Source organism: Notamacropus eugenii, chromosome 5 (genome assembly GCF_028372415.1).
Source record: "Notamacropus eugenii isolate mMacEug1 chromosome 5, mMacEug1.pri_v2, whole genome shotgun sequence".
NCBI lineage: Eukaryota > Metazoa > Chordata > Mammalia > Diprotodontia > Macropodidae > Notamacropus > Notamacropus eugenii.
The window spans coordinates 1086617-1096596 of NC_092876.1; positions in this window are offsets into that span (position 1 = coordinate 1086617).

Genomic DNA, 9980 nt, shown 5'->3' on the forward strand with positions numbered 1-9980 from the left:
AGCCACATCACATAGTCACCCAAAGTCCGCAGTTGGCTGCAAGAACAGAACGTGTGGATCTTGCAGCCTAAACCCAAGTGAACAACCCAGAAAACCAAGCCTGATCCATGGACAACATGTCCACAATGCCCATGCAGGGTATCTACAATTGACTGGTGAGGGGCTGAGTGAATGCTAGTCCTCTCAATCCACTAGAGGTAGGGCAACGAACTTGAAGACAAGAAAACTTGAGTTCAAATCCTGACTCAGATGCTTAACTAGCTGCATGATCCTGGAAGTCCCTTTGTCTGTAACTACCTCCATAATTATCACAATTACATTTCAGCACCATGGACAGGACAGCTTCATCAGGGCACTTGTAGCTCTAGATTCACTCTCCCCTCCAGCCAGGCCATCTTACTGGGTACTTGCTGCTGTGGTTTCCCCATCCTGTGTGTTCCATTTCTCCCTGGCCAAGTGGACTCCATGAGGGCAGGGTCCATCTCTCTCTAGCCCTTAGTCCAGTCCCTGGCACATAGGAAGGATGTAATAAATGCATTTCATTTTTCTCCTTCAGGAAGTCAAACTGGAGCCCAACATCCCTCTTGGTCACAGGAAGAAGAAGCCACCCAGACACTGCCTAGCCACCTTGCTCCTCACTCCTGCCTGCTCCCCCACCCCTGCCCACACTGCAGGGTTGCTGCTAATGGAATAAGTTATTCTCCTACTCTGCCATACTTGGTAATGTGACATTGGGCTAGGTGGAGCAGTGGAGAGAGTGCCTAGTGTGAAGCCAGGAACACCTGAGTTCACATCCAGCCTCAGATATTTACTAGTTGTGTGATCCTGGGGAAGTCACTTAACTGTTTGCCTCAGTTTCTCATCTATAAAATGAGCTGGAGAAGGAAATGGCAAAGCACTCCAGTTATCTCTGCCAAGAAAACCCCAAGTGGGGTCATGAACAGTTGGACAGAACTGAAAAACAACTAAACAACAACTGATCCTCATTCTGAGACCCCCAGCCTCAACTTACAGAGATTCCAGGCTGGCTAGTGGTGTCACTGTGCTCTGTGTCCTGTGTACTTTGGGGATCCCTACAGCTGAAGTTCTAAAGGGAAGAAAGACATTACCTCTGGGTTTAGTCCCATTCTCCATTGGAACTGGGTGTTGGATTCTAGGACCCCAAGTCTTCTTCACCTGAATCATCTCTTTTGGAGACATGGTCTGGGGCAAATAGCTCTCTCCTGCTCAGTATACTGAGGTAAGAGTGTGCATTGGTCTTTCTGCCTGCTCTTCCAACTGTCCCCTGGGCAATAAGTGGCTGCAAGTTAGGGGCGCTCATTAGGGCCTGAAATTGGTGCATTACATGAATATTGAGCCTATTCAGCAAAAATCCCTCCTTGTTGAATGGCTCAACCTCAACTCAGGCGTCATCATTGGTTTCCTCTGAACTAGAAGTAGAGTTAGGTGACTACCTCCTCTCTGTTTCTCAGCCTTAAGAGGTACTGGGTGTGAGTGTCTCCAGCTCTCCATCCTCAGAAACTCCAAAGCACTAATCAGTAGGTAGGCATGGCATCTCTCCCAAACACATGGGATGGCTACACAAAACAAACAGGAGGAAGTACTTTCACATGCAGCCAGGTGACAATATGAATGTCTTACTTGTGTGCCATGTACATGTGGGGCCAGAGCCCCAGTCCCATAAGAGAAAGAGGGAAAGTGTCCACAGCCCCCTGAATCCACCAAGGATTTTGTGCTGTTATACCACAAAATTTTCTTTTAAATTTAGCTATATTGAGGGACAGGGGAAGATATAAGAATTCAATTCAGTAAACATTGATTAAACACCTACTATGTGCCAGGCCTTGTGCAAGCATAGTAGCACTGCCCATGGTAGTAATAATAATAATAGTAATAGTAATAATAATGATGATTAGCTACAGGGAAAAAAGAATTGCTCCATTTTGATTTTGCTTTTGTCTTCTGCTTAGCACAGTACCTGGAACACAGTAGGTGTGCATTTAGGGTTAGAGTTGGAGTCGAAGGCAGTTGATTTTCTCTGCCAAGGACAGCAACAGAAATGATGAAATGGTGTCAGGTGTTAGTAAGAGGATATAATGAGTTCTTTTTTTGTTTTGGACCTTGATGAGTTTAGGATACTTGGCTCAGATGAACAACATCTTTGGGTCCCAAAAGGACTGGTGGACATGATTGAGGAGCCACAGTCAAGGACACTAGAATGACTAAGGAGGACAGAAGAAACACTATAGAACTGGAGAACACCCCAATTTTAAAAAAAGGGAGGAGAATGGAGCCTATGAACTACAGGCCAGTAAGATTTTTATTTTTATATTTTATTTTTCCAATTACATGTAAAAATAATTTTTAACATTTGCTTCTTTAAAATGTTAAGTTCCTCCGCAATTGATAAATGGTCAAAGGATATGAACAGGCAATTCTCGGAAGAAGAAATTAAAGATATCTATAATCATATGAAAAAATGCTCTAAATCACTTTTGATTAGAGAGATGCAAATCAAAACAACTCTGAGGTACCACATCACACCTATAAGATTGGCAAACATGACAGAACAAGAAAATGATAAATGCTGGAGAGGATGTGGGAGAGTTGGAACACTAATTCATTGTTGGTGGAGCTGCGAGCGCATCCAACCATTCTGGAGAGCAATTTGGAACTATGCCCAAAGGGCTACAAAAACGTGCATACACTTTGACCCAGCAATATCGCTACTAGGACTGTATCCCCAAGAGATCATAAAAATGGGAAAGGGTCCCACATGTACAAAAATATTTATAGCAGCCCTCTTTGTAGTTGCCAAAACTAGAAGTCAAGGGGATGCCCATCAATTGGGGAATGGCTGAATAAATTATGGTATATGAATGTAATGGAGTACTATTGTGCCATAAGAAATGATGAACAAGAAGACTTCAGAGAGGCCTGGAAGGACTTATATGATCTGATGCTGAGTGAAAGGAGCAGAACTAGGAGAACTTTGTGCACAGCAATGACCACAGTGTGTGAGAGTATTTTCTGGTAGACTTGGAATTTCGTAATAATGCAAGAACTTATTTAAAAAAAAAATCCCAGTGGTGGTTTTCTAAGGCAAAATGCCTTCCACACTCAGAGAAAGAAATATGGAAGTCATTCACAGAATGTAGCAGATCATGTTTGTGCGTGTGCATGTTTTTGTGTATCATGTTTTGATTTGTTATGTGATTTCTTCCATTTATTTTAGTTCGACTACATAGCATGACTATAGTGAAAATGTACTCAATAGGAAAGTATATGTAGAACCTATACAGAATTGTATGCTGTCATGGGGAGGGAGGAGGGTAGTGGGGGGTAGGTGTGGGGGGGATAAAATCTTAATTTTATGGCAGTGATTGTAAACCATTAAAAAATAATAATAATAAAATTAAATTTAAAAAAATGTTGAGTTCCAAAATGTTCCCCTCCTTACCCCTCAATGAGAAGGCAAGTCATTTGATATGGGTTATATATGTGCAGTCATGTAAAACGTATTTCCATATTAACCACGCTGCAAAAGAAAACACAAACAAAAAAACCCCAAGAGAGTTTTAAAAAGTAAAAAAAAGTATGCTTCCATCTGCATTCAGACTTCATTAATTCTTTCTCTGGCAGTGAACAGTATTTTTCATCGTACATCCTTGGAATTGTCGTGGATCATTGTATGGCTGAGAATAGCTGTCATTCATGGTTGATCATTGTACAATATGGCTGTTCCTGTTCTCCTAGTCCTGCTCACTTCACTCTGCATCAGTTCACGTAGGTCTTTCCAGGTCTTTCTAAGAGTATCTTGCTTGTCATTTTTTTATATCATAATAGCATTCCATCACAACTATATATATATGTATGTATACACACACACATATATATATACATCACAACTTGCTCAGCCATTCCTCATCGATGGACATCCTCTCAACTTCCAAATCTTTGCCACCATTAAAAGAGTATATATACATATATGTGTGTATATATGTATGAATATTTACAAATAGTCCTTTTCCATTTAAAAACATCTCTTTGGGATGTAGATCTACTAATGATATTGCTGGATCAAAGAGTATGCACAGTTTGATAGCCCTTTGGCCATAGTTTCAAAGTGCTCTCCAGAATGATTAAACCAATTCACTACTCCACCAACAATGTATTAGTGTCCCAATTTTTCCACGTTCTCTCCAATATTTGTCATTTTCCTTTTCTTATTAGCCCATCTGATAGATGTGAGACAGTACCTCAGAGTTGTTTTAATTTGCATTTCTCTAATCAATAGTGATTTAGGGTATTTTTGTAAATGACTATAGATAGGTTTGATTTTTTCATCTGAAAACTGTATGTTCACATCATTTGACCCTTTATCAATTGGGGAATGATTTATATTCTTACAAATTTGACTAAGTTCTCTATATATTTGAGAAATTAGGTCTTTATCAGAGACATTTGTTACAAAAAAAAAAAAAACAAACAACTTTTCCCGAGCTTTCTGCTTTCTTTCTAATCTTGACTGCATTGTTTTTGTTTGTACAAGACTAATTAAATGCAATCAAAATTATTCCTTTTATATCTCTTAGTGCTCTCTATCTCTTTTTTGGTCAAAACTTCTTTCCTTATCCATAGATCTGACAGGTAAACTATTCCATGCTCCCCTAATTTGCATACAATATCATCCTTTATGTCTAAATCATGTCCCTATTTTGACCTTATCTTGGTATACAGTGTGAGATATTAGTCTATACCTTTTTTCTTTTCAACTGTTTTCTAGTTTTTCCAACAGTTTTTGTCAAATAGTGAGTTCTTATCCCCAAAGCTTGGATCTTTGGATTTATAAAACAGTCAATTACTGTGGTCATTAAATCCTGTGCCTTTTGTACCTAATCTATTCCACAGATCCACCACTCTGTTTCATAGCCAGTACTAGATTGTTTTGATGATTACCACTTTGTGATACAGTTTGAGATCCAGTACTTCTACGCTACCTTCCTTCATATTTTTTCATTAATTCCTTTTATATTCTTGGAATTTTCTTTTTCCAAATGAATTTTTTCTTAATTTTTTCTCACTCTATTAAATAACTTTTTGATAATCTGATTGGTATGGCACTGAATAAGCAAATTAAATTAGGTAGAATTGTCATTTTTATTACATTGACTCAGCTAATCCAAAAGGAAATTGTTGGATATTTTTGATACTCACATAATAGACCAGGAACAAGGACAGATTTGAGATTCCATACTGAATTTTTTTAATACCACAAAGTAAAATCAAGAAATAAAAATTATTACATGTGCAATCCTCTTTTTTACTTTATGACATTTATCTGTGTGTGTGTATAGATAATGTGTCCTTTTTCATGAGTATGAATTTTAAAATAAGAAAATCAAATGTTGTTAGCTTCCTTTTATGTCATTTTTGCCTATTTTGAAGTCATTCTCTCTATTTCTTGTATATAATAACTTTTATTATTCATTTCTCCTCAATCTCCAAGGTATAATTTTTTGTCTTGTTTGATCTTCAAATGTGTGGGGTGTTCAAGAGGACCAGCACCTCTGGTATAAAGGCTTGCCAAGCCTTTTTCAGGGCTGCTCATTCACCTTTGGTATCTGCTTTATTCACCCAGTTCTCTTTTGTGGGTCCAAGAACCTTTTCGGCAGCCAGGCTAAACCAGGTTGGAGGTAACTAACAGTCCTCAAACCCACTGATGAGTTAGTGGGACATCTGCCCCAAGCATGTGAAGACTTTGCCCAGTGCAATAGGTGGATGAGAAGAGCTTGTTCCAACAGCCATGAAGGTGGCTGAAGCAGGCATTTGTTATTGTTATTCATTCTTCATTCTTGAAGAGGATCAGTGACCTCAGGAAGGTGATGTCTTGACTTGCAAGTGAATAGGACTTAAGTGAGGCAGAGCAGTGCAAAGTCATCAGCCTTGCTCTCTCTCTTCCAGAGTCACTGGAGGCCAGTGGCAAAACTACTGGCCATGGCCCCAGATGCAGTGGGAGACCTGGGCCTTTTTAAGCTAAGATCTTTCTCAGGTATTACTTTGTCTGAGGCAACACCCATTCAGTAATTAAAGACTAGATAAAACTGAGGTAAAAGATGTGGAATACTTAGAGTTTAGTCAGACATTGAAGATGCCAAGGTCATCCGGTGCATACTGGATGTAGAGACCTGGGCCATCTCCACTCATCTTGACTTTTGTCTTGCCACTGGAGCTTGAAGACTCAGGAAGAAAGAGTGAGGTTGATGAATCTGGGCAACTCTGCCTCACTTCAATTCAATTCATGTACAAGTCAAGACATCACCTATGATGTCGTTGTTCCTCTTCAGAAATGAAGGGCATCCTTGCTTCACCCTTGGTCTTTTTGGGAAGGCTCTTAGCTTATCTCCATTATAGGTAATGCTTGCTGAAGGTTTTAGGTAGATGTTACTAATCATTTTAAGGAAAACTCCATTTATTCCTATGCTCTCTAGTGTTTTAATAGGAATGGGTATTGTATTTTGTCAAAAGCTTTTTCTGCATCTATTGAGATAATCATATGGTTTCTGTTAGTTTTGTTGTTGATATGATGATAGTTTTCCCAATATTGAACCATCCCTGAATTCCTGGTATAAATCCTATCTGGTCATAGTATATGATCCTGATGGTGGATTGCTATAATTTTCTTGCTAGTATTTTATTTAAATTTATCTAAAACCATCAGCAAGCATTATTTGTAATGGGATAAGCTAGAAGCATTTCCGGTAAGACCAGATGTGAAACAAGGATGTGCACTGTCACCATTATCATTCAATATTATATTGGAAATCCAAGCAATAGCAATAAGAGAAGAAAAAGAAATAGGAGGAATCAAAACAGGGAATGAGGTGATAAAACTATCCTTTTTGCAGACAATATAGTGATATACTTGGAAAATCCCAAAGACTCAACCAAAAAGTAAGTTGAAACAATTAATAATTTTAACAAAGTAGCAGGATATGAAGTAAATCCACACAAATCATCAGCATTCTTATATATCACAAACAAAACCCTACAGGAAGAGAAAACAAGAGATACCCCATTTAAAATAACTCTAGACAGTATAAAATACCCAAGAGTTCACCTGCTAAAACAAACCCAGGAACTGTGTGAAGAAAATTATTTTAAAAAATTTTATACAAAGAAGATTAAATTTAAACAATTGGAGAAATATTAATTGTTCATGGGTAGGTAGGGCCAAGATAATAAAAATGACAATTTGACCTGAACTAATTTGTATATTCAATGCCATCTCAATTAAATTACCAAAAATATTTTACTGAATTAGAAAAAATAATAACAAACTTTATTTGAAAGGACAAAAGGTCAAGAATATCCAAGGAGCTAATAAAAAAAATGTAAAGAAAGGAGGTCTAGCAATGTCAGATTTTCAAATATGTTATGAGACAGTAATTATTAAAACGATATGCTACTGGCTAAGAAATAGAAAGGTAGATCAATGGAATAGAATAGACATACAATTTACAGCAGCAAGTGACAATGGTAATGTTGTGTTTGACAAGTGTAAAAACAAGGTTTTGGAATAAGAATTCATTATTGGGCAAAAATTGTTGAGAAAACTGAAAAGTAGTTTGTCAGAAATTGGTCATAGACCAATATCTTACACCATTTACCACGATAAGGTCAAAATGGATACATGACCTAGGTATAAAGAGAGATATTACAAGAAAATTTGAAGAACATGGATCATACTACTTGTTAGACTTATAGATAGGTGAGCAGTTTATGAATAAACAAGAGATAGAGAACGGAGGGAGGTGTAAAATGAATAATTTCCATTACATTAAAAAGTTTTTGTACAAATAAAACAAATGTAGCTAAAATTAGAAGGAAAGAAGAAATTTTAGGAAAATATTATAGACAGTTTCTCAGATAAAGGTCTTATTTCTCAAATTATAAAAGACTTTGTCAAATCTATAAGAATAGGAGTCATTCCTCAATTGATAAATGGTTAAAGGATATGAACAAGTAGTTTTCCAGTGAAGAAATCCCAACAATTTGTAGCCAAATGCAAAAAATGCCCTAAATCATTATTGATTAGAGAACTACACATTAAAACAATCTGGAGTTACCATTTTACACCCATCAGATTGGCTAAAATGATTGAAGGGAAAAGCAACAAATATTGGAGGGAAATATTGGAAATATTGGGACACTAATTCATTGTTGGTGAAATTGTGAACTGATTCAACCATTTTGCAGAGCAATCTGGAATTATGCTCAAAGACTGGTTAAATTGCCTATACCCTTTGACACAGCGATATGCTACTAGGTCTATTTTCAAAAAGAATTAGAAGAAAAGGAAAAGAACCTATATGTCCTAAAATGTTTATAGTGGTTCTCTTTGTGGTGGCAAAGAACTGGAAACTGTGGGGATGCTTGAGAATTTTGAAACGACTGAGCAAGTTTGTAGTATATGATTGTGAAGAAATACTACTGTGCTCTAAGAAATGATGAGCTCAATGATCTTAGAAAAACATGGGAAGATTCGAATGAAATAAGGAATGAAATAGAGAACATTGTATATAGTAACAGTAACATTGTTTTAAGAATGACTTTGCATGAATAAGTCATTTTGACTATTATAAACACCCAAATTAGCTACAAAGTACTTATGAAGGAAGATGCTGTCTGTATTCAGAGAAAGAATTGATAAATAAAAGTATGTATAGAATGATTTTTACATATAGATACATATTTGTGTCTAAAGGTAGCCATCTGTAGGGCGGGAAGGAGGGGAGGACAAAAAGGCAAAAAACTTTACATGAGAACTTCATATGTTTAAAAGTAATAGCTAGTTAGATATAATACATTTGAAGTTTCATGTACAATCATCTTTTTTAAAAAAAATATCATATTATGTTATGGAAATGTTTGTTTTATTCCATAAATTAAAATAAAGAAAAACTTAAAAAAGAAAAAGGGTGGTGCCATTTATAGTAGGAAAGATTGCTGCTTGTGTTTCCTTCTCAACCAGGGAGGTGATGCTATGACATGCAAATGATTTAAGTGAGGGAGGGCTGTGCAGAGTCACCAGCTTCACTTTCCCCGTCAGAGCCATCAGGGTCCAGTGACTAGATATGGATTAGGACAACTAGAGGCCAAGGACCCCAGTGCATCCTGGGACCATCCCCAGTAGGAAAGAAGTTTGTAAGAGAAGGAAAAGTTAGAAGTTCAGGTTTAGACATGCTGAGTTTAAATTTCTTTGAGATATCACGTGAGACATTTCCCAAAGGGAATGGGATTGAAGCTCGGAGGAGGTATTGAGGCTGGCTCTTGAGATTTGGGAGTCTTCTGCATCAAGATGATAATTAAATCAGAGAGGAAAAAAAGAAATTTACATGATAACTTTATTATATATTAAAAGGAATACAAAGTTAGACAGTAGATTGGCAGTTTCATGTGTAATTATTTTTATTATACTAATTTTTGAAATGCTTATTTTATTCCATAATTTAATTTTTAAAAAAAGATGATAATTAAATCAATCCAAGAGGGAGAGTGGGGACTGAGGACAAAGCCTTGCAGGACATTTCAGAGTTGGGATGTGATTGCTGGCCTATCAAAGGTAGCTGAAAAAATGTGGTGAGATAGGTTAGCTGGTTTTTGCCCTTCATGCTCAAAGAGGTCAAACTGATATCACTGTGTTGGGCCAAGGTATGGGGTGTCCAACTCTGGCTGATCAGAACAGTGTGAGCTTGGAAGGCTATATCCAAAAGTCAGGCCCAAGAAATTCATATGGAATGGAGAGAGCACTAACTTTGTGCATTTTGTTTCTTTTGAGCTACTGCAAAATTTTCCATATTAGTCATTTTGTAGAAGAAAACAAAAAAAGAAAAACATAGTATGCTTCAGTTTGCATTCGGATGCTACTAGTTCTTCCCTGCAGATGGATGGCATTTTTCATCACGAAGCCTTTGGAA